Raw genomic sequence first — 25,634 nt, forward strand, 5'->3', positions numbered from 1 at the left:
CTATCTATCTATCTATCTATCTATCTATCTATCTATCTATCTATCTATCTATCTATCTATCTTGTGATCAAGGGGTACCACCTGCTAGTCTACCTAAATATCTATCTATCTATCTATCTATCTATCTATCTATCTATCTACCTATCTACCTATCTTCAAGATATATATGTGTGTGTGTGTGTGTGTGTGTGATAGATAGATATTTAGGTAGAATAGCAGGTGGTACCCCTTGATCACAATGCGAGAGTGGGAAATTATCCCTATGAGCATAAAATAGTATCATGTTAAAGAGAACTGGCACGAAGGGCAGTTTCCTTCCTCCCCCTGGGACAAATAACAGCTGTAGGGGCCTCCAATCCAGAGGGAAAGGGTTAAAGCTTCCCTCCATCTCTGCCATGATTGCTTTCTTGATTGCCCCTCCTGCGGCTGCTGTTATAAAGATGTAACAACCATGCAGGTCATACAACTGATTAATGTTACATCTAGTTTGGTCCTTAGTGGCAATGCTGGATTTAGTCTGATGCCAGACTATACAACACCAAGATGAGATAATTTCCCACATTTGTCCTCTAAAATGGGGAGCAAATCACCCACTTTAAAAAAATCCACACAAGTCAGTTCTGATTTCCAGTCCAGAGAGACCAGAGAGAATGTTTCATTTGATACATGTAGACTCCTTTGGATTGCACAACAAAGACTCCATGCAGTGTATGTGTGTGTGAGGGGTGTTCTTTAAAGCACTCGGCAGCACTGGCCTGCTTTTCTGGAAAGGTGAGAGAAGCGATGACAGCAACTCATTCCTTGCTTATCAGATGAGGACAGTTGTCTGCCCAAAACATCCGCTGCAGGAGTAAGTGGCTCAGTCAGAGAGAGTTGGGTTACTCTTTTCAGATGAGCTATAAACTAGTTTCAGGTTTCAGTTGGTTTGGGGTGGGGGTTATTATTATTATTTTTTAAATGAGCTGTTGAAAAAGCCACATTCTGCAAACCTTACCATGTCCCATTGTAGTAGTCTATTCCATAGGTAACTTTAGTGAGGCCAATACAAAACATATATATTTATATTTAAATAGCAAGAACAACATGTTTGGGCAAATACCCTTAAATGGAAGTTTGCAGTGATTGGGCTAAGTTATTAAACATTCTGTTCCAAAGGAATTGCCACTATTGCTCATGTTTTGTGCTGAAGGCTGGCAAATGTTCCCTATATTCATTGTAAAATGTAGCCGCTTATCTCTTGTCCATCGCTCTTGTAGTTCATTGAATCATAATTTTGTATTTAGGGCTGTGCCAAATGTTTGCCCAGCACTTTCCAGGGTGGGGGAGGAATGAATGTTTCCTCGAAAATCAAAAGCTTTCTTACATGTATCTCCCCCACCCCACTCCACATTGTTTGCGGCTGCTTGTAGCCATTGTTTTCCTTCTCTGTGGTTGCTTCAGCAGCATTTATAGGGCTTCTTGTACTTCCTCAAGTAATCATTCCCAAATAGGAATCGCAAAATGGATATGATGATGTCATGATGATATCACCTTGTGGAAATGAAGCAGGTCTAGGTCTCCTCAGTGCCAGGATGGGTGACCACCTGGGAACCCCATGTGTGCCATGTGATGGAAGAAAGGTGGGATATAATTGGAACAGAATAAATACATGAGGACAAGCAATCTACAGTGAATGCTATACGTTCTGTATCATCTTACTCTCATTCTGAATGAACAAACACATTGCCCCTCCTCTTGGCATTACCTCATAAACATTGCCAGAAGGGGATGCTTTTCACTATTGCTCAAAGTGCTTGTGAAAAGTTCTCTTGGGCTATACAGCCTCAAGGGAATTCTCTTTAAAATACATTTGCTTTCAAAAATATTATAAAAGCCTTATCAAGGACAATTTGTTTTAAACTCTGTAATTTCAGAAGGCAAGACAGCAGTAAAACTATCTACATGATTGCATATTACTGTTAGCACAAGGTTATTTTTCATAGTGGTTATCTGAGATGTGTATCTTGTCTGCACACCTTAGTCTCCAATGCATCATCCTTGACATATATTCATATGAGCCTTGAGGATTCTGAAGACATTCTCTTTGCTCATAGGCTTAAAAATGGCAGATTATAAATAAAAATAACTAACTAGAAATATAAATATTTCCCATTTCAACCTATCTCTGTTGCTTGTATCACTTCTCAAAAGGATTATCAACGATGGAATAAGCAATGCCCAGATGTCAGTGACATACTGACTAAAGCAGTGATCTTCACTATTTTTCAAGAGGAGGATACTTCAGCAAAAAACATTATGTGATAGTCATTTCCCACTGTGCTGACCTCTGTGAGTTCTGTGTTTTTACCAGCACTGAGGGTGGGGTGTACTTTAAGAGAAACAAAACCCTGTTAAGCTCCAGCACCATCTTATAAGGTGTGCACAGACTTCTGGGAAGGACTATATTTCCCAGTGCTCTGTGTGTGCCGTCCAAGAGCCTGTTGGGGCTTGAGAGGGCTCTGTTTCCCTTAAAGGAGCCTCACCAGCACCAGGAAAAGTGCAGCACTGCATGGTACCAGGGAAGTTGTATGGAGTATTTGTTTTTGGTGGAAGCTTTACACAGGTCTAATAAACAATTAGAGAGCTGCCCTAGGGAGAACATCTTCCTGCACTTTTCAGAGCTTTCCAGTAATCGCGTATAAAAGAGGTCCTAAAGATGCTGCTTGACCCATCACCTTTTGGTACTTTTCTAGTACTCTTGCCCCAGTGCCTCTGGTGCAACTGAGTTCCTGCAGATTTAAGAAACAAAAACAGCGTATAAAAGAGGTCCTAAAGATGCTGCTTGACCCATCACCTTTTGTACTTTTCTAGTACTCTTGCCCCAGTGCCTCTGGTGCAACTGAGTTCCTGCAGATTTAAGAAACAAAAACAGCGTATAAAAGAGGTCCTAAAGATGCTGCTTGACCCATCACCTTTTGGTACTTTTCTAGTACTCTTGCCCCAGTGCCTCTGGTGCAACTGAGTTCCTGCAGATTTAAGAAACAAAAACAGCGTATAAAAGAGGTCCTAAAGATGCTGCTTGACCCATCACCTTTTGGTACTTTTCTAGTACTCTTGCCCCAGTGCCTCTGGTGCAACTGAATTCCTGCAGATTTAAGAAACAAAAACACTTTGGAATGTAGTCCACATTCAGAATTACTTAGGGTATCAGTCCCATCAAATCACATTGTAGCTATCCATCTATACTCACACAATTAGGAGAGAAATCACCAATATTTCCCACATTTTATTATTTAAAACATTTACTTACCTCTTTTATAAAAATACACATATATAGAATGGCAGCATAATATATAAAATAAGAAATTCAGCTAAAACAAGAAAACACAGAAGGATAAAGCAGCAGAATAAAATACCATAAAACCAGCTTCAAATTAAAAATCCCAGTACATTTTTCCAAGTTAAAATTTGCCATGAAAAGCCAGCCTGAGCAAGTGAATCTTGAGGGTTCTTTTAAAGCCCCTAAGTGTGGGGGCCTGGTGAATATTCTCAGCAGGGAATTCCAATGGTGATATATGCTAATTATGGGTGAAGTGGGGTTTCTTATCTGCATTAGAAAGCCAATACAGTATTATGATTAGCATATCCAGCTAAGACTGCAGAGATCTGAGTTGAAATTCTCATTTAGGTATGAAGCTCTCGTGTGACCTTGAGCCAGTCACTGTCTCTCAGCCTAATCTCACAGGGTTATTTTGTGGATAAAATGGGGTAGGGCAGAGAACCATATACAACTAACTCCCTGAGTGTCTTGGAAAAAGGATGGGATATGTAATACATAATTAAGTTAGCATGTAAAGATTGGATGGTGTTTGATCCAGATTTATGAACAAGAAGTACAAATATGTTATGTGCATGGTGCACTGGAGAGGCTTTGAAAAGGAGCTGTCACCATTTTTGACAACTTTCATATAAGCTACAAGGGACCAACATTTCTGTATCAGGCAAGCAGTATAGTTACAGCTTCAGTCTTAAAATACTTACGTGAAGGTCAATACTATTGAAATGAACAGGATCTTGCTTAGGACCAAAGAATATATCTGATCTTACATCAAAGTATAGATCCTAGCTATAGGATCAAAGCCTTTAGAAATATGAGACATATTTCTGAATGCATGATTCAGAATTAAGACACACTGAATGGTTCACTTGTGACCTAGCTCACAGACCTCTCTGAATGATGATCACTCTGATAATGTCATCATGTCAGTATCATTGCCCAGAAGGTCTCCAGTCCTCGAATCTTCTGGAAACAGGTTTAATCACTAAGCCTTAGTGGGAAAATTTCCCATAAACTTCTTATGGGAAAGAAAAGACACTTGATTTGAAGTCTGGGAAAGTGGCTCATACCTTCCAAGTGAGAAAACTGAGTTAGCTCACTAACTTCCCAAGGAAGCTTTCTTTTCTCAAGAGAAGGCAAAAGGTGCAACAGAGCCACAAGCCCTTTTGAGTTGTTCAGATACAATCTGTGGAGAGGGGAACTGGGGCTGCAAAGTCAGCAGCACCGGTTGTCCGGATTGATGGATGCACTTCCCCGATGTTCCTACATCCTGCTCTGATTCCCATCACTGCCTCTTCAGATCTGTGCTATTTGCTGCTATACCCTGCTCCTGAATGTTCCCCAATTCATGGGGGCTCAGCCTGGTTGGAATAAGATAGGTTCTGTGACATTATCTTGCTTGCTTTACTGTGGGTCATTCTCCAAACATTGCTTTGAAGACCTATTCTTGTGTCACCAGTTAGGCAAATTCTCCTCCTCCTGCTTAGAGTAAGCAGTCTTAGACTAAGTAGTCCCCCACACAGAATGTTTCTCTAACAAACTAAAAACAAATCCTACTTGTAAATCTTGTTCCCCCAGTGTTTCTAAGCTGTTCAGTCACTGTTAGGCAATTTCCTGTTTCAACATACCGTATCTACCAAAGCAGATGGAGCACCAGTATTCCTCTCTCTTTCCCTCCCTCTCTCCCTTCCCCTGGGGCTTATGAACCCTTTTCAGTATTGTTTATCTTTTAAGAAAAATTTCCCAAAGTTAGTATTTTGCTCATTGACAAACTGGGGCAGCTTTTCTGTGTTGGAGGTGATTGCAGCCACTCCATTCTATTCTCAAATGCTGAGGTTCCAAGGTGAAGCCAGGGTACCTTTAACTGGCTGCAACATGGAGTTACAGATATTATGCAACAGCTAAAAAACCATTATAGCAAAGGCATAATAAAATGCCTTTATTCTCTGTATTGTAAGCAAAGAGGTGGCAGTGCCCTCGGGAATACCTTACAATTGCATGTCTTCGTACTTGATCTGGGGTAAAGTTGCCCCATGCCACTTGTGCTAAGCAACTAACTTGGCCGAACATGGGTTTGTGGAGGGCTCATGATCCCACAAACCCAGGTAGCCAAGATGGAGATTGCAAGCTTACACTTCCAAATTATACAGAGGTGTGCTGCTCATAGCCCCCAAACAGGCTATGAGGTGAGAAACAAGGTGTTTTGTTTCTCCGCATTCCATTTCGGCCTCCTTTCAGGTCTCCAGTCACTCTCCAGATCATACCTGACTTGCAGTTTTACACTTGAAGTGAAAGGTTGTTTTGAAATGGAGGCTGGAGACAGGAAAATGGTGTTTCCTCTAGAATCAGACACCCAAAGCAACTGATCCATGTTGTTTCATATAAAGTCAGCCTTGGGAGGTACAGCAACAGTACCTATACTCAAGCAAATTGATCTATCACCACAACACTCCTAGCAATTCAGGGGAGAAAAGGTGGTTATGGCTTATGATGTCCTCTGTGTGGATCCATTTTGTTTTCTGTGAGAACAAAATTTCTGTTCTTTGCTTTACAAGGGGCTACGTGCTTCAATTAATACTGGGAATGGAACTCAGTAATTGCTGGACTGAATGTATTCTAAAAATGGGGAACAGTCATTCTAGTCTCTTCTTTATTCCAGCAGCTGTGGATGCTGAGTTAGTGTTTAGCACCCACTGAGGCTAATCAACATGAGTCTGAATAATTCCTCTTGTACTGCATTTTATGACCATTGTAATCTGTGGGTTTTTAAGGGCTATTAGACCACAGCCAGCAATATTCCACCTTTTATACTTTTCTTAATGTCTACAATTTTTAGATTTCCAAAGGTTTATCTTGCATGTTGCAAGCCAGAAGTTCACACTATTGATTACTGTTTATCTTTCTGTGTGAAATGTTTCCCAGATTTTGTTGCATCACCTCTGGGCAATAAGAAGGCACTCGGGCAGATAGTGAGTTGTGATTACAGTGTTATTTGCTTGTGCTTGATCCTGTTGTTTTTTGTAGAGCACGGGGTGTCCAAACTTGTGGTACTCCAGATGTTGCTGAACTACTCCAAATCTCCAGCTATAATTTATTGTGGATGATGAGAGTTGTAGTTCAGCAACATCTGGAGTACTACAGGTGTGGAACTACTACTGTAAAGCACTAATTACCCCAACATACAGCCCTAAGTGAGGGAGGAATGACCAGCTGATTAGTTTATAACTTCCCACCTGCCTCATACACTGGTTTCTTACAACAAGCCAACTAAACTGCTGGCACTAAAGCATTATCATGAGAGACATGGTATGAGCTTTTGCTGACCAAGAATTGAATGTTTTTGCCTGCTTATTCAGACAAAGCAGATGTGATGCTTGTGCTACAAACCTGAGGAAGGAGCTCAGCCCAAGGACATCGCATCATGGACATCAGATAATATGGGTGATGACACACACAACATTCTTTTAGAAAACGAGGCTGCTCTGGAAGCAGACTTACTGTGTTTAGTTCAATTCTACCAATTATTTCTAAAGCTATGAAAAAGGCTTTTGCAAGCAGGCTCGGCTCCAAGTTTCAGGGGGCTCTTAGCAACTACCCACTATTGGCCCAGGGTTTAATCTAATGTGCAGCTGGACAAATTTTGTGCAGTGGGAAAATAACTTGTGCAGAGGGAACTAAGATTTTCTGCAGTTGGGAATCTGGAGATTTAATAAGGAACAGAAGGCCTATTCACATGTTAGGTTCAACACTCGTATGAGTGTACAGTGTATACAGGTACAGTCATTCACATATTAGGTGGAACACAGATACAGAAGTGCACTTCCTATCTGTACCATACATTTGAAGGGCCCATATCCAGGTTCACTTTTAAAATCAACACAGGTACAGCCGTTCACACAAACACATGTACAGGTGTACAGACATCTGTACACCTGCTCAGCATAATGTCTGAATTGGGCTACAGTTGTAGAAATAGATAAGGGGGAAAAAAAGCCTCAGTCCTCAATTATTGCTTGGCAAGGAGGATAATCTCATCCAGAGGCGTAACTATAGGGGGGGCAGGGGGGGCACGTGCCCCGGGCGCCATCTTTTCTGGTCACATGGGGGGCGCCGCCATGACAAATTTTTTTTTTAATTTTTTTTAAAAAAATTTGTTAATACAAATGTTTCCTGCTCAGTGCTGCAGCGCTGCAGCAGTCAAGGGAGCACGTCAGTGCCCCCTCCCCCATGAGCGATCCCTTCCACGCCGCCCGCGCCCCCCCATTGCTTTGCTGGCGCCTGGCGGCCAGTCAGTGGCCTGGCATGGCGGCAGCGGCGGGCGCTTGTGAGGAAAAACCTAAGTATAATGTAGTATGTTGGGGGCGCGGGGGGGGCGCCATTTCAGTGCTTGCCCCGGGTGCCATTTTCCCTAGTTACGCCTCTGATCTCATCCATTCTTCTTTTTCCTTCTTTCTCTTATTTTCCTATTCTTCCAACCCTTTTCGCTCTCTGTCTCTTTTTCTTAAGTTCTCTATTCATTCTTATTTTCCCTTTCCTCTGATATGTTTTTCTTTTTTAATTAGAAAAGGTTAGGGGTCAGGTGCTCACAGACTGGGGACAGGGGAGGGGGGCTGCACTGACCTTTTGTGCATTTGCAGAGAGGTGGAAAGCTTAGAATACACTCTACACTGGCCCCCACCTGTCTGGTGCATTCTGCCACCACCACATGAAGGCTATGGGCACAGAAGTGATATTGGGGAGTCAGCAGTGGCCCCTTCTGAGGGCTCTGGGCTCTTGGCAGCTGCCCCAACAATGCTGACCCATGACACCAGCCCTGTCTTCAAGTTTCAAATGGAAGCCAGCATGGCACTGATTGGTTGACCCATGTGATGTCACCAAGAAATATTCCAGACCCAATAATGGAAGAGTTTTGTACTTTGCTTTTTTAATTGATACAGTGGATAAATGCAAACATCTATGAATCTTCATGTACTGCTTTTAAAAATAAAATAAATAAAAGGACAAGCTACCTGAAGAAAGGGAGGAGAGGCAAGCCAGTATTTGATTAATACACATTAGGGATGTTGGCACAGCTAACAGATACAGGTGAAACTCGAAAAATTAGAATATCGTGCAAAAGTTCATTAATTTCAGTAATGCAAATTAAAAGGTGAAACTGATATATGAGATAGACGCACTACATGCAAAGCGAGATAAGTCAAGCCTTAATTTGTTATAATTGTGATGATCATGGCGTACAGCTCATGAGAACCCCAAATCCACAATCCCAGAAAATTAGAATATTACATGAAACCAATAAAACAAGGACTGTAAATGGAACAATATCGGGCCTCTGAAAAGTATAAGCATGCATATGTATTCAGTACTTGGTTTGGGCCCCTTTTGCATCAATTACTGCCTCAATGCGGCGTGGCATGGATACTATAAGCCTGTGGCACTGCTGAGGTGTTATGGAAGACCAGGATGCTTCAATAGCGGCCTTCAGTATTCTGCATTGTTTGGTCTCATGTCTCTCATCCTTCTCTTGGCAATGCCCCATAGATTCTCTATGGGGTTCAGGTCAGGCGAGTTTGCTGGCCAATCAAGCACAGTAATCCCATGGTCATTGAACCAGGTTTTGGTACTTTTGGCAGTGTGGGCAGGTGCCAAGTCCTGCTGGAAAATGAAGTCAGCATCCCCATACAGCTCGTCTGCGGAAGGAAGCATGAAGTGCTCCAAAATCTCCTGATAGATGGCTGTGTTGACCCTGGACTTAATGAAGCACAGTGGACCAACACCAGCAGATGACATGGTTCCCCAAATCAACACAGACTGTGGAAACTTCACACTGGACTTTAAGCATCTTGCATTGTGTGCCTCTCCATTCTTCCTCCAGACTCTGGGTCCTTGGTTTCCAAATGAGATGCAAAAGTTGCTCTCATCGGAAAAGAGGACTTTGGACCACTGAGCAACAGACCAGTTCTTTTTTTCTTGAGCCCAGGTAAGACGCTTCTGAGGTTGTTTGTTGTTCAGGAGCGGCTTGACAAGAGGAATACGACATTTGAAGCCCATGTCCAGGATCCGTCTGTGTGTGGTGGCTCTTGATGCACTAACTCCAGCCTCAGTCCACTCCTTGTGAAAGTCCCCAACACTTTTGAATGGCCTTTTCCTGACAATCCTCTCCAGGCTGCGGTCATCCCTGCTGCTTGTGCACCTTTTTCTTCCACACTTTTCCCATCCAGATAACTTTCTATTAATGTGCTTTGATACAGCGCTTTGGGAACATCCAACTTCTTTTGCAATTACCTTTTGAGGCTTTCCCTCCTTATGGAGGGTGTCAATGATGGTTTTCTGCACAACTGTCAAGTCAGCAGTCTTTCCCATGATTGTGATTCCTAATGAACCAGACTGAGAGACCATTTAAAGGCTCAGGAACCCTTTGCAGGTGTTATGGATTGATTAGCTGATTGGAGTGGGACACCTGGAGCCTAGACTGTCGAACCTTTTCACAATATTCTAATTTTCTGGGATTGTGGATTTGGGGTTCTCATGAGCTGTACGCCATGATCATCACAATTATAACAAATTAAGGCTTGACTTATCTCGCTTTGCATGTAATGCATCTGTCTCATATATCAGTTTCACCTTTTAATTTGCATTACTGAAATTAATGAACTTTTGCACAATATTCTAATTTTTCGAGTTTCACCTGTAATAGGCTCCTAATGTGAGATGAGATATACCGCTGCCAGTCTGTGAAGACAATACTGAGCTAGATAGACCAATGGTCTGACTCAGTATATGGCAGCTTCCTATGTTCCTATGTTCTAGTAATTCTTGTTTTAAATTGTGAGGTGGGCATCCCCACCCTGACAAATGCACTCCATTTGCCCCCCCCAAATGAGGCATGTTTCGAGTTGATGTCCCATTTTTTGTGCTTGCGGGGTTAGTATTTATCAGACTAGGCTGGTAGGGCTGGTAGTTCCTGTAGGCACACATTCAAAACGGGATTACTTTTCATCCCTTAGAAACAATTGTTCTGTCCTGAGGGGGAAAGTTGCATATGCTCTAAGGGCAGGCATGCCTCTGCCTCATGTAAATAGGGTGACTTTTACAAAAGCAAATGTAGATAGACTGTTGTGAAATGCAAGAAGGTTTTTCTAAAAGACCATTTGGAAACAACAATAAAAAACCCTCCTAAACAAGCCAATCAACCAATATAAAGTTTGTCATCAAAGTTAAACATCATATTATTAAAGTTGTATTGTTTCCAAGACATCTGTATTTAGTGTTTTTCCTGGGCTCTTGGGTCTGGTATGGTTTCAGTCAGACTCATGCATGTCTTTATTAGGTGAGTGGACACACAAATACACACTTTAAACATTTTTTGACTGCCTTTGAATACTTCTTGAAATGTTTAAAGTGGTAGCTTCTCTTGTCTTAGCTCATCTGATCTTCTGGGCCAGGCCACTTCAGTTCCTGATCTCTGGCTGGCTCACAGGTAAAACCATGGGGAAATGTGAAAGCAGGGTGAGAATTATTCCCACTGACCAAATCCTCCTGGCATCACATATACAGAATGAAAGAGAGCATTGTGTGATTGCCGAAGCAATATGCCACCTCCCCTCATTTTCACACCACAGTTCCCAAGCAGTAGTGCAAAAATGTGCATGACACACAAACATCTATATAATTAAAATTAATTCTCTTGGCCGGCCATGCATGGCTGGCTTTTGTGGTGGAACTCTTGCGACACGCTACAAGGGTTCTTGGCATTGGGCGGGAGGACGTTGGGGGATGATGCCCGGGCCCAGCCACGGTGGGGAGGCACCGGCGGGGCCTGGCCACGGTAATGGAGGCGTTGGTGGATGGGCCAGCTGTGGTGGGGAGGAGGCAGCGGGCCCGGCCATGGTAATGGAAGTGGCAGTGGGCTGGCCCGGTCATGCCACACCACAATGAGGAGGCAGCAGGGGCCCCAGCTCCAGTGAGGAGGAGGCGGCAGCCCTGTTGCTGGGAAGGGCCACCAAGAAGAGGAAGAGGGCGGCCAAGAGCATCCTGGCTGGGTGGGCGGCGAAGCTGTGCTGCGCTGGAAAACTGGGGCAGAAGGTGCGAGGGAAGGGGGGACTGCCGGCCCCAAAGAACGCCCAGATGTTCTTTGTGGGGTCGGCTAGTAAAGGTAAAGTGTGCCATCAAGTCGATTTCGACTCCTGGCACCCCCAGAGCCCTGTGGTTTTCTTTTGTAGAATACAGGAGGGGTTTACCATTGCCTTCTCCCACGCAGTATGAGATGAAGCTTCCTATATCACTGCTGCCCGATATAATACCGGCAGGGATTTGAACTGGCAACCTTCTGCTTGTGGGGAGCAAAAACCATGTTCGCATTGCAGTGTGAGAATTAGCTGTGAGTTCTGTTTTCATCTTGTATCTCTCTTTTGTTAGTCTGTCACTGGGGAAGAAAAACCAAAATGGTACTTTAGTGCCTTTGAAAACATAGTTTGATAGGGGAAGGCTTGTGCTCGTTTGTGTATTTGTATGGGGAAGGGAGAATGTGAAGTTAAGATTGTGCTATCAGTTTACTAACCCTTAGGAGCATTTCCCACTGCAAATAGTATATATAATCTCATTACATTTTGCAGACTTACCTGCAATTATTTTTGCAGACTTACCTGCGTTATCTTTTTGCAGACTAACCATCAACATGTATAAAAGCTTGATCTGAATCCTAAATTCAAAACACTGTTAGCTGTACTGAAAATAGTTTTTAAAATCTGCCACATGCTCACCTTGCATCATAAAGTTGTAAGTGTTGCCATTCTTGCCTCATTTAGTATTGTGTTCTCACAGTATCTGCATAATAGTGATATTTAAATGTTTTGGTGCTGAATTACCTGCATTCTAAATATTTTAATTCCCTGCAAAATTAAATTTCATACAAAGACTGAAAGCAAATATACACTTGCAAGATCGGCTATGTAACTAGGAAACATTAAGGCTATAAAACTCGGATCAAAAAATATGTGTAGGAGAATAACTGTGTTTGTACAATTTTAAAATTAAACTCCCTGGACAACAGTGATCCATCCAAAGAACTAACTAGTTATTTCTAAGCAGCATTATAATCAATAAAACAAATTAGTCATGACTAACACAATCTTATTAATTTTAATGGGATTTAGTCATGACTAATTTAATCTACATACCACCTAATGGCACAGCGGGGAAGTAACTTGCCTAGGGAGCAAGAGGTTGCCGGTTCGAATCCCCACTGGTATGTTTCCCAGGCTATGGGAAACACATATATCGGGCAGCAGCAATACAGGAAGATGCTGAAAGGCATGATCTCATACTGTATGGGAGATGGCAATGGTAAACCCCTCCTGTATTCTACCAAGGAAAACCACAGGGCTCTGTGGTCACCTGGAGGTTTCACACATGGCTCTATGCCTCAGGGTATCTGAAGAGCTAATCTGCTTTGCAGCAGATTTGAGGCATTTTAATTCGAGGGATTAGATGGACCATTCGCATAGCCATCAGCACCTTCTTCGCATAGCCATCAGCACTTCCATCAACACCTTCGGAGAAAGCAGAAGCCCTTTTTCAAAAGCTGCTGGAAATAGAGGAATTTTTTACCCCGAACATAACTTATGCTAAGCCAGAATTTGCAACCTCCCTTTGGAGAAAAACAAAGCCTTGTCTGTCCTGGTCCCTAATAGCCCACAGAGAGGTCGGGTTAAATCCAGCAAATATGTGGACCTGCACATGGATTCAAGGAAAAAGCCCTGTCTGTAAAACCTCCAGGAGTCAACGGCGACTCAACAGCGCAACTTTTCTTAATTTAGTCCCCGTGATTTTTTCTGACAGTGAGCAGGTTCCAAACATGGCAGGGGAAAGGTTGGCCGACACTTCAAGATTAGCCTGGAGTCTCCAGGAATTGGCACCAATCATCAGGAGACTGTTAGGCAATCCTGGAGATTTTAATGATATTGTAAAAGCTATTGGAAAAAATATTTTTGGGAGAAGGGGAATCTCTGGGAATAGCTTCAGTCAGAGGTGGAAATCTTGAGATGAAGGAAGATTTACTGGGTCCAGGGAAGCCTGGCCTGAGGTACCGAGCCAACAGGGTGTTGAATCTGACTCAAGGCGGTTTCCCAGAATGGGGGCTTTACTGCAGGAGGAAGTGGTTTAAGTTATGGCACAAGTGTGTATAAGCAAGTACAAGTGTAAATAAGCTAAATCGAAGTAAATCGGGGCCATTCACATTCAATTGAAAAATCACAATGAAATGTAATTAAACATTGGTTTGTTCAAACAGCTGCCCTCCTGAATCCATCCCACCCATTTCTGGCAACATAGATGAACCCAGCTCTCCAGGAATATCCCCCCTCCAAGTCCCAATTGCCCCATTTTTCTGTGAAAAATAATGGAAAAGTGTATTTTCCTTTCAAAATGAATCACAAAATGGCTCCTGTGCTTAAAAAATAGTGGCCGGAGGTCATTTCTGGCCACCCTGAACCTGCAGATATATGGAATTAACCCCTTTTTTCACCCTTTTGACACCATGCTGGGGTCGGGTGTCGATTACCCAACCATAGACACGCACAACTGGGGATGCTGGATCGGCAAATGCTGAGGTTCTCCTGTAGGGTTTTAGAGGAGGAACCCATCTCCTGCTTCCAGTTGGCACATTTACTCGTGCCTAGGTAGTGAAGAGAATGGGGGAGTCCATACATGCGTGGTGTCTGCGGATCCCCCTCAATTTTTTTTTTAAAGACAAAATTACAAGTTTTGGTAAGAACTAATCTGCCTACTTTCCTTTCATTATAATCTTAATTGGTAATTAACAGCCCTGCTAACTTGGCAAAGAGGCACCTTTTTAACGTGGTGATTCTCTTTATTTAGCAGGGGGAGAGTAACTGGCTCTATCCATCCCCAGCATAGTACTTCCAGTGTGTTGCTGGTGTCTATCCTATGTTTCTTTTTAAATTGTGAGCCCTTTGGAGACAGGGATCCATCTTATTTATTTATTATTTCTCTTTGTAAACCGCCCTGAGCCATTTTGGAAGGGCAGTATAGAAATCTAATAAATAAATAAATAATAATAACATCCTCACAAGTTAAGGTGTCCCTATATGTCACTCACTACAACTATACCAGATCTGGTTCAAATCGGTTAGGCGGTTCATAAGTTAGCCTACTTGCACTTCAAATGTTCATGCATCCGGACTTCCGGTGAATATGGCGTCTCAAAGAGAGGCACCGGACTAGCTCTCCTGGTGTCTTGCCTCCTATTCAGTCTAATTATCTCCCATCAACATGATGGAGATCGGATTGCAATGCGGGTGGGGGGGTAGTCTGGAGAGATCTCCCTGGACGAACCCCCGGAATAAACCTTTCTGCTCAGGCAACTGGCTGATTGGGAGAGACGAAACATCAAAGCTGAGGAAGAGACGACCTCGCCACCTATCTACTTTAATCTTTCCTAATTAATCTCTGAGAGGACTACATTGGAAGTATGCAAGATCTTTGGTATTTTTATTATGCTTTCTGACTTTTACTGACTTTCCTGCAATTACAGAATGATTTACAGTGTTAAGAGGAGGGCTATTGGAGGAGAATGTTGTCCGTTGAGATTGCCGCTTGGATGTTTTTTCTTCTTCCTTTTCGTTGCAGAACCTACAGTGACTCTGAGAATCATGATTCAACAATGCACGTTTTGAAATTCAACATCAGAAAGTGGACAGAATAAATTGGAATGAAAAGGGGCACTCAAGACTTTTCACATTTTCCCATGCATAAGCTTTTGCATGGAGCAAGTTCTGGCATATTATCTCTTTGGCAGAATACCTTATCTCTAGGCCAAGAATGCTCTCAAAAATTTTCAAGTTAACCCCTTATTAACTTTTGGGTCCCTCTCTATTGTTTTGTTTTCGATGCAGCATAAGAAATACCTTAGAAACAAATAATACGTTCCCCCCCCCCTTTTCTTTTCTTTTTAAAATATATATAATGAGATCCCTGATTTCCTTAGATTTGCTTTAAGATAAAAATGTATTTTTAAAAAAGGTATTGAAGTAACCAGGTTGAAACTATAAGGATTTTTTGTTAATTCTTTCTTCTTGTGTTCCCTGTGGTGTTTTCTTCAAAATATAATAGAAGTTAGGGAAACTAGTTTAAACATTTTTACATGCAAACACATATATATCATGACTGCTCTTGCAACGTTGTTCTGAATTTGGAATTAGTCTCTGCTCATTAAAGAATTGTTTTTACATTCCCTGTTATGTAACTGCTTTTATCAAAATTTTTGTGTAGAGGGAAATCTCTAAACTAATCTATCTATCTATCTATCTATCTATCTATCTATCTATCTATCTATCTATCTATCTATCTCATTGGTAAAATTGGAAATAGGGTTTGATGGTATTGTATAAGATTGTGGTCAAGAAAATCTTAGTTGGTCTTTAAAATGATGAGAGAGTCCCCAGCTAGTTACTTTATTTTATTAGTCATCCTGCCCCTTTCTATTAACTATCTTTCACCTTCTGTGTTTTGTTTTTGCACACCTGGCTTTGGATACCAGTCATGAATATATGTTAAATTGTTATATAATTGGCGTGTAAGTGCTGGGAACTCCATCATAGCTCTGTGCTATTGGCAAGAAAAATTTACATCCAAATATTATGTTTCTGTGAAGTCGGCATCTTTTCTCTCTATGAGCAATCTTTTCTTTACCATTCTAATATTTAGATACTTCAGGGAGTTAGAAGAGAGGTTCAAAATTATTTTCCCAACCCCTTTATATACTAGATAGATAGATATCCTTTTATACACTGGACTCCAGACTTATTTTGACCTTTTGGTTTTAATGAGATCTTTATAGTTGAGAGCTGAAATGTTTTCTTTGCATTATTACATTGTCATGGACTTTTTTGTGGAGTAGTGTCACCTAGGGAGGAGAGCCAAATACGAAGTGATAATATATATATATACGTGAAGATTTGTTGCATGATTCGGTGTTGAGTGTTACATTTTGGCAGATGCTTGCTCTGCTTTGAGTGACCCTTCTAAATACTTTGATGGAGATATAAAAATATATGTTCATATTATTATAAAAATAATATTATTTATTATTTTTATACTATTACTTTGGAGTTCCTATCTAGAACTCATGGCTTTTAGATATCTGTATAGAAATCTGATCTAGGAATTCCCACCCCCCCACCCACACACTTTTATTTGACATCATAGGCCTATTGAATTTACAGTTCCTTTTAGGAGAAGTAGTCCACTATTCTTGTATCAGTAGGTATGGATCTGGAAAGGATTTTTAAAAATAATCTTCCTGGTTTTTTCATCGATGCTAGATTGTATCCATCTAGTAGGGATATAACTGGTATCATCTAGTTGTTTTCCCCCTTTTGTTTGGAATTACATGCTAATCAGAAGAACCAGGATGGGAAAGACCAGAAAGAGACCTGTGCATTTAGAACTTTATTTTGAGAAAGCTTCTGGATGATTTTTATACAGGCTTTTGGATTAAAAGAAGGATAATACAGTGGTCCCTCGACTTACGTAGTTAATCCGTTCCGAACGGATGTTCGTAAGTCGAAATTTTCGTAGGTCGAAAAGCGCACCTACGGAGGTCTGGAAACATTCGTAAGTCAAGGAAACCGCATCTAAAAATTCATAAGTCGAGGAAGCCAAATCTAAACCGCCAACTACTTCCGGTCTTTTTTGTCATTCGTAAGTCAAAAACGTTGGTTGTCGAGTAGTTCGTAGGTCGAGGGACTACTGTATTTATGTAGGGAAACCATATTTACTGAAGTCATGGATTTCAGTGAGTTACATTCATGAAGGTTCTACCTTTTGCAGGGTTTTAATTTTTCTTTCTATTTTCTCTCCTGGCTAATCATAAGCTTTTAATGATATAATATTAATTAATAATATGTTTATTAATATCTTTGAGTTTGTAGATATGGGATGGGACCCCTGTAGTGGAAGTTTTGCTCTGCCTGAATTAACCTTAATACTCATGTATATGTTCCTGCCTTGTTCCTTTTTGTTGTTGCTCGTTTTGGCTGTCTCCTCTGTACTTTGTTTAACGGTTAGATTCGTAATTTTACTGATGGTAAGACTGAGTCCTATGTTAACATTTCCTATTCTATAATTATATATACATACATATATATAAATATTTACAATTACCATTTGTATCTTGCATATAGAGGAGTTTTGTTTACGCTGGATAAGCTTCTGTGTGTGATCATGTATACTCTCAGAGATGTAACCTTTTCCATTTTTTACTTAAACTTCAATACTATAAATTGTGAAAAAAGAAAAAAAGGAAAAACAACAACAAATGTTCATGCATCCACCATCTTGAATTGGGGTGGATGACATAATCACAAACTGCACCATTGAGTGTCCCTATGGTTCATACTGGTCCAGGCTTTGCGAAGTTGATAGTGGGAGACACACAGACAGAATGTGGGGTGATCTCAAACTTACTTTCCTTAAGGAAAGTAGGCTCAAAATCCCAAGGTTTTTCACAGCAATCATACAATGGGAAGCTCCAACTACTGTAAAGGAGCACTATCTCCAAACCACATTTTGCTGTCTCACTAGGGGTGGGGCAAGTCTTCTCTCTGGAATTGAAACACTTCCCATTCTTACTGTCACCTGGAGATTTAAAATAGTAGTAGTAGTAGTAATGTGATGGTGTTCTTGTGCAAGAACACTGGTATGCTAGAGCAATGGGAAGATCTACCACATCCCTACCTCATTGAAAAGGATATCTCATGGGACAGCATGGCAGCATGCAGGGCCCCTCCCCAGACACCATGGAACTGTTATTACTTCTTTCTCTGTTTATGAAAGGAAACGTTGCTGGACTGCTCTGATGTATTGGTGTTCTTGCACAAGAACACGATGGAGATAGATAGATAAATAGATAGATATGATAGCCAAGTGGAAGAGAACATGGGCTTCCCGACCCCTGCAAACTCTGCTTTTTCTGTGTGCTGGGCATATAATCTCTCCCATCCCCTGCTCATTGAGGGCCAATCATCATGAAAAAAGCTGAATAATTCCACTGGCTGTATGAACAGCACCTTGCTGTTATCATTTTGAAGTTGCTGTAAATCCCACCCACCCCCTTCTGAATTCCCCTCAACCCCAATTGTACTTAGCAGGAATACATTTCCATTTGGAAACCCTCAAGCAGGAGTCAGGGTAAAGGTAAAGTGTGCTGTCAAGTCGATTTTGACTCCTGGCGCCCACAGAGCCCTGTGGTTGTCTCTTTGGTAGAAGGAAGGGTTTACTCTGTATTTGCTCTGTAATTTGCTCTGTAAATATGGCCATTAGGGACAGGACACTTCTGGAGACAGTGAAGATCACCTCAAAATGGCTCCCCAACTATCTCTGTGTACAAACACAGAAGCTTTCCACAGTGCAGATGTGTCTTCCTGGTGTATTGATGCTGCATTGCTCTGGATGTCAGCTGTTAAAAATGGATGAATTTGACCTGCTGCACACTAGTCTAGTTCTCAATGATCATGCCATGAAAAAGAAACATACTTTGTGCTGGGATTAAAAACAGCCTTAGCATTCCAGTTTAGGAGAAAAATGCTAAGCACATTAGCTCCAAGCATGATGCAAGATATAGTTTGGTATAGTAAAATAAAGTTGTGCCATCGAGTTGGTTGTAGCAGTTTCCCCAGCATATGAAATTAAATAAAGATCCAGAAGAGGGAGCCCTCTATCAAAACAAGATAGACATGCACTTGTTTGAAATTCACCATAATGTTCTTAGTATTCCCAACATTTATACTCTCCTTCCCTATAGAATTCTGAGCTTTTCGGTCTGATCCTTGAAGACCACTATCTTAGAATTTTAAGTCTCAAAAGAACATCATAATAAGTATGGCTTAGATTTTGGTGTTAGCAGATGTGATTCTGGTGTGGGGACATGAGGCTATTCCAAAGATAATAATTCTTAGACCTATATTTGTTGTGGAAAGAAGGTGGCAGGGAGTAAGAATAGATGTTGTATCAAGCTAGAGCCAAATCTGTTTTGCTTATACTGCATTCCACTTGAGTGAAATGTCACTATTGCTTTCAATGGGAGGAGGGAGATCTTTTGGTTATAATAGACAAAGTTCATATACAGGTGGTCCTTGTTACCTGCAGTTTCAACATCCACGGTTTTGTGTATCCACCGACAGGTCTTAGAGACCTGGTTTCTTTATCCGCAGTATAAAAATAGGCTACATTTTGCCTATTTGCAGTTTTGATTGGCCATCAATGATGCAGAAATGACTTCCAATGTCATTTCTGGCTGCCGTTTTACAGTGCAGAGCCATTTTGTGGCTCTTAACAAAAAAGTATGTGGTTTTTCATGGAAAATTGGAGGAATTTGGGTCGAGGGGCACTGCTAGAGAGCTGGAGACCTGGAGAGCATGGTACAGTACTTTATTTCTCTTTTTTCTGCCTCCTCCCTGCTTTTTTAGCCCTTTTTAATGTAGGAACTAGGGTTGTGTGTGGAACTGGTTTCTGCAATTTGGTATGAATTCAAACCAACTCTGAACCAGACTACCAGCCGTGAACCGGTTCGATAGAATTGCCCAGCCAGTCTGGTTTGCACTGCCACACAAGTCAAAGTGCGCACAAGTGCAATGTGCACCCATCCACACAAGTGCAGTGTGGCACACACTGCCACACAAGTGAAACACACACACCACATTACAAAAAAAGGGGAGAATCTCACTCTCAACACAGAACATGGCACAGTCCAAAAAAGAATCACTAGTCTAAAATCTGTCAGCCACAGTGCTAGGTGCCCATGGTGCACAAGTTGTTCTCCCACATACTGACACACAATTATGACTCCATTGCAACAGCAGCAGCAGCACCCTTAGCCAGCATAGCCATAAGCTATGCAAAAAGCCATAAGCTTCTTCAACTAGAAGAAGAACAACCTCTTCAGCCACATTTTGACTGAGTGAGTACACCTTGCGATGCTGAATGCAGACAGAACAGACCTCCAGAACAGTGAGTGGAGTACAAGTAAGTCTGTCTCAAGAAGAGCTATGGAGCTCATCTCCCAACAATCACCCAGAAAATATTACACACACTAGAGAGATCTGAGCTGCTCTCCATTTCTCTCCACAACACTATCTCACAGACTACACCTCAACTAATCTCAAGGAAGGTGGGCAACCAAGTTCTTCCTTTGTCCGTCTGAGATCCAGCAAAACCAAATAGTCAGTCATCAATCACAGCAGCAGCAGAGGCATCATAGCAAACATATAAAACAATGATGAGAAAAAGAAAACCACATAGTTACTTGAACCTGTCTTTTTTCTTCTCTTCGTGTCTGGGAGGGATATGTTTGCCTCAGAATTGGCTGGGTCCTGGCTGTGCCGACAGCCTGCCTGGCTGACACATGTCAGCACACCAGTCCACATGCACCAGTCCACCACTTGCCAGCGCGTCTGCTTGGGGGTAAAAAACCCACTAAAACAAAAAAGAAAAGCTCCTGCCTGCTCCACCGTGGTCTTTGTGGACCCCTTGTCTGACACATTGTCTGACCAATTGGTGCTGGGCTTCAGGGCACCAGTCCATTGTCATCATGGGCCTGGCAGTGTGTGCACATGCGTGTCTGCATGTGGGGGTTGGCCAAGCCTGGTTTGGGGGCTGGCAAGCTGACAGTGGTGTTGCAGTAGATATGAGTGACCATAAGTCACTCACCCTCCATGTCCAGCTCAGGATAGCCCAGCAGGGGGAGGTTGGCCTTCAGGAAGACCAGCTGTTCCACCAAGCTAGCATCCAAATGCAAGTGATGGGGTGTTATCACATCCTCGGTCATGGAGAAAACCCTCTCGCTCTGGATGCTGCTTGGCGGGCAGGAGAGGAACCATCCAGCAACCACCGCCAAGTCTAACCAGACTTGATGTCACGTTGCCCAGAACTGGATCAGCTCCATCTCCAGGTCTACCACCATGGGCTCCTGCAGGTACTGCAGAACAGTCTGCTCTGCACTGCTGCAGGCTGTCAGCTCCTCCCATGTCGCTGGCAAGGTGCTAAGGCACCCCCATGTGAACCACTGGGAGGAACACTCAGGCAGAACTGCCAGTTGCATTGGTGCTGCCAGCAACACTATGCTGCTGGCCTGGGAAGTGATGGCAATGCTGCTGCTGGGGATGGAGTGTGCAGACGTACTCACTCCAGCACCTTTCTCCTGGTCCCTCCTCTCCTTGGCCTGCCTAACCTCTTGAACCAGGAGGTCCTTCTGCCTGTGCAGCTTGTTAGGGGCGGCAGCATTGTCCTTCATCCTTGGGTCACATAGGCAGAACAAAGCATACTCTGCCAAATGACCCAAGGTGTTGCTGAGACGCTCCACCTCTCCAGTCCTCAGCCACCTTGCCAGGGCATGTGCTTCCCCTGGTTAGTGAGTTCTGGAGCTCACCCATCATCTTCTCCAGAAGAGGAATGGTGGGCAAAGCCTGGCTCAGTGTTGCTGTCGGCACACAAGCTGTTCATGGCAACAAGGAATTGCTTGAGTGTCAAGACAACCTCAGAAATGAGCTTACAATCTGCATCAGACAGGTCACACACTCCCAGGCCACAACTCTTTGCCAATGAGAAGATGATTGCCTCTTGCTCCTGCAGCTGCTGGAGCAAGAGAAAGGTGGAGTTCCACCAGAAGCATGCATGCAGATATTTTAGAAGCATGCATGCAGATATGGAATAAAATTCAGTCAGACAAAGCAACAGGCAAGGAAAGGAGCAAGGAAACTAAGGCATAGTTAATGGCATTGCAGATTCAGAGACCTGGTGGCAGGCAGAGAAATGTAAGAAGGGGAGGACAGTCCCAGGGCAGGCCAGCCATTGACCCAAACCATTGCCACTATTGCAGACAGCCAGGGCATTGGAAAAATGAGTGCCAACACCGCCCATCGGCCCTGGGACCATTGCGCTAAATCCTAGGGCCCCACCCTTTCAGCAGCGACAACCTACTCACAACAACCATGCTGCATCTGGTCCTCAAGGCCACATCCAGAAAGATGTGGGCTCAGAGGGGCCCCAACATCATGACCAAGCTGAATATTTTGAACCAGACTTGTTTGAGTAGGACAGCCAGGAGGGTGTTTGCAGCAATAGTGTTTTGTCTGCCATATTGTTATCTGTTGACCAGTCTGGCCCTTATGTGACTTGTTCTGTAGGGAGAAATGCTGTTGACCTGTTAGTAGATACCAGTGCAACATGCTCAACCTTGCACAGGGAGGAAGTCCTTACCTGCCCAGATTCAAATGCTACTATTAATGCAGTGGGGATGGGTGGAGTCACAGTACCTCACCCAGTCTCACACAACCAACCTCTGTGCAGGTTGGGCCTCTGACTTGTGAACATGCTTTTCTCTTAAGTAATACTACACCTGTGAATTTTTTGGGCAGGAATTTGCTCTGTAAATTGGGTGCAACCATCTATTGTCAGTCAGTCATGTTTATTTACGGTCATAGACTAAAATTCAACCATCTATTGCACCCCAGATGGAGTATTCATGGATATTGCTTCAGATCAGACTCCAAACCTGATTATGGCCTTAGTGACAGAGGAACCTCTTGAAGGAACCCCGGCTGGCCAAACAGGGGCCCTGTAACAAGTCTCAGCCTCTTTGTGGGCCTGTCACCCAAATGAAGTGGGAGTGCTACTAACGGCCGACCTGGATAAAATACAGCTTAAGCAGGACAAGCCTTACCCATCTGTCCCTCAATATTTGTTGTCTGCAGAAGCAGAGGGGGGAATCCAGACAGTTATTGAATCGCTTTTGCAACAGGGGGTCCTGGTGCCCACAAGATACCCCTGCAACAGCCCCCTTCTGCCTGTGAAAAAGAAAGGTTGTTTTACACCTGAGGGGAAACAAGTGCATAGATTTGTCCAAGACTTGAGGGCTGTAAATGATTTTGTTATTCCTTGACATCCTGTTGTCCCCAACCCTGCAACTGTCCTAACCTGCATCCTTGCTACTGCTAAATGGTTTTCTACTATTGACTTACGTTCTGCTCCCCGCCGCCTTCCCATATATCCAAGTTACTAATATTTGTTTGCCTTCACCCATAGGGGGCTCCACCTATATCCATTTGCCAATGGGTTTTTTGAGATTCGCCCACTATTTCTGGACAATTATTGATGAAGGATCTGGAGGGAATACGCTTACCTGGCGGGGTGGTGGTGATGGTCTACTTTTGTATTATATGCAGATGACCTGTTGGTAGTGTCAGAGACCAAGGGAAAGTGTGAAGATGGATACCGCGTACTTGCTATGTCGGTTGGCTGAAAAGGGTTCATAAAGCCTCTGGACAAGCTCTAGTTTTGTTCGCAACAGGTGCAGTATGTGGAGCACATCATGACAGGGTCTGAATGAAAACTAAAACCGGCTTGTGTGGAGGGCATTCTCAGACTGCCGCGCCCCACCACCAAGAAGGAGTTCCGTAGCCTGATAGCTGCAGCAAACTATTGCTGACAATGGCTTCCAAATTATTCTGAACTAACCAAACCTCTGTATGTTCTAGTGTCTGTAACAGATCCTTTGATTTGGGAGGAGAAACAGGGACACACCTTTTGTTAGCTGAAGCAACTGCTTGCCTCTAGCCCCGCCCTGGGCAGACCAGATTAAAGTAAGCCTTTCACCCTTTACTGCCATGAATCACAGTGGTTTGCTTCAGTTGTTCTAACCCAGGCCTTTGGAGGCGCCCAAAGGACAGTGGCTTATTATAGCTCAGAGTCTGACACTGTGGCCAGAGGGTTCCCTTCCTGCCTTTGCTCCATCTGTCTTTGCGGCTGCCCTCCTTTTTGAAAAGGACCAAAATCTGGTTTTGAGGGATCTGGTAAGTCTGGCAGTGCCTCATGTTGTCTATGCTCACCATGGGTAAGATCCAACATTTTCCCCTGGGGAGACAAACTAAATATGAACTTTTGCATTTGGGTGTGGATAATGTGACCCTTACTTGCTGTAGCCCACTGAATCCCGCATCCCTGCTCCCCACCCCTGTGGATGGAGTTCCCCATGTTATTCCCCATGACTGTGTTTCTCTTGTTACTGAAGTTTCTTTTCCTTGTCCTGACTTGCAAGATGTGGCCCTGGACCATGCTGATTCTGATTTCTATGTGGATGGCTCCTGCCTGAGAGATGAGCGAGGAAAGCTATGCACTGGATACACAGTTTGTGATGATTTCAAATTACTCCTGCTAACTTAGCAAAGAGGCACCTTTTTAACGTGGTGATTCTCTTTATTTAGCAGGGGGAGAGTAACTGGCCCTATCCACACCCAGCACAGTACTTCCAGTGACTGTTGCTGGTGTCTATCTTATATTTCTTTTTAGATTGCGAGCCTTTTGGGGACAGGGGTCCATCTTATTTATTTATTATTTCTCCTTATAAACCACCCTGAGCCATTTTTGGAAGGGTGGTAGAGATATCGAATAAACAATAATACTAATAATTTCAGTGTGCTTGAGGCCTATTCTCTACCATCCCTCACCAGCGCCCAGCTGGCGGAGCTGGTGGCCCTCACGTAAGCCCTCATCCAGACCCTGGTCACAGGGACCTTTCCAGATGCTCCAGATGGACTTCAGGGACCTGCCACCTTCACGGACCTGCCACTTTCCAAGAGTTTTCATCACCTGCTTGTCATCATCTGTGTCTTCTTGGGATGGGCTGAGGTGTTCCCTTGCAGGAAGGCAGATGCTGAGACTGTGGCAAAGAAACTACTGACCAATTTTATCCCAAGATTTGGATTGCCCATCTCATTAGTTTGCGATCTAGGAACTTACTTTACCAGCAAAGTGATAAAATTGATCTGTAAAGCATTAGGAATCAGGATACAATTTTACACCCCTAATCACCCTCAAAGTTCTGCGTTTGTGGAAAGAAGGAATTGGGACTTGAATACTAAGTTGGCCAAAGTCACCAAGGATACCTGCCTGCCCTGACCAGATGCCCTTCCTGATGTACTAATGTGCATCAGAAATACCCCTAATAGAAAACATGAGCTGATCCCCATGAAATAGCAATGGGGAGGCCAATGAGATCTGGGGTGGAACACAGGTCAAATCCTGTTAAAGAAACCTTGCTACAGCTAGAAAATGATATTGTACAGTACTGTGTGGCATTGACTAATGTGTTTAATTCATTCACCTCTTCATAGGTGAGAGGGGCCCATACTCCATCTGCGTTCACCTCTTCATAGGTGAGAGTGGCCCATACTCCATCTGCGTTCAAGGCCTGCCATGAGCTGCAACCAGAGGATTGGGTGCTGGTGAAATAATTCAAGAGAAA

The sequence above is a fragment of the Hemicordylus capensis genome, chromosome 6, assembly GCF_027244095.1.
Source record: "Hemicordylus capensis ecotype Gifberg chromosome 6, rHemCap1.1.pri, whole genome shotgun sequence".
Classification (NCBI taxonomy): Eukaryota; Metazoa; Chordata; class Lepidosauria; order Squamata; family Cordylidae; genus Hemicordylus; species Hemicordylus capensis.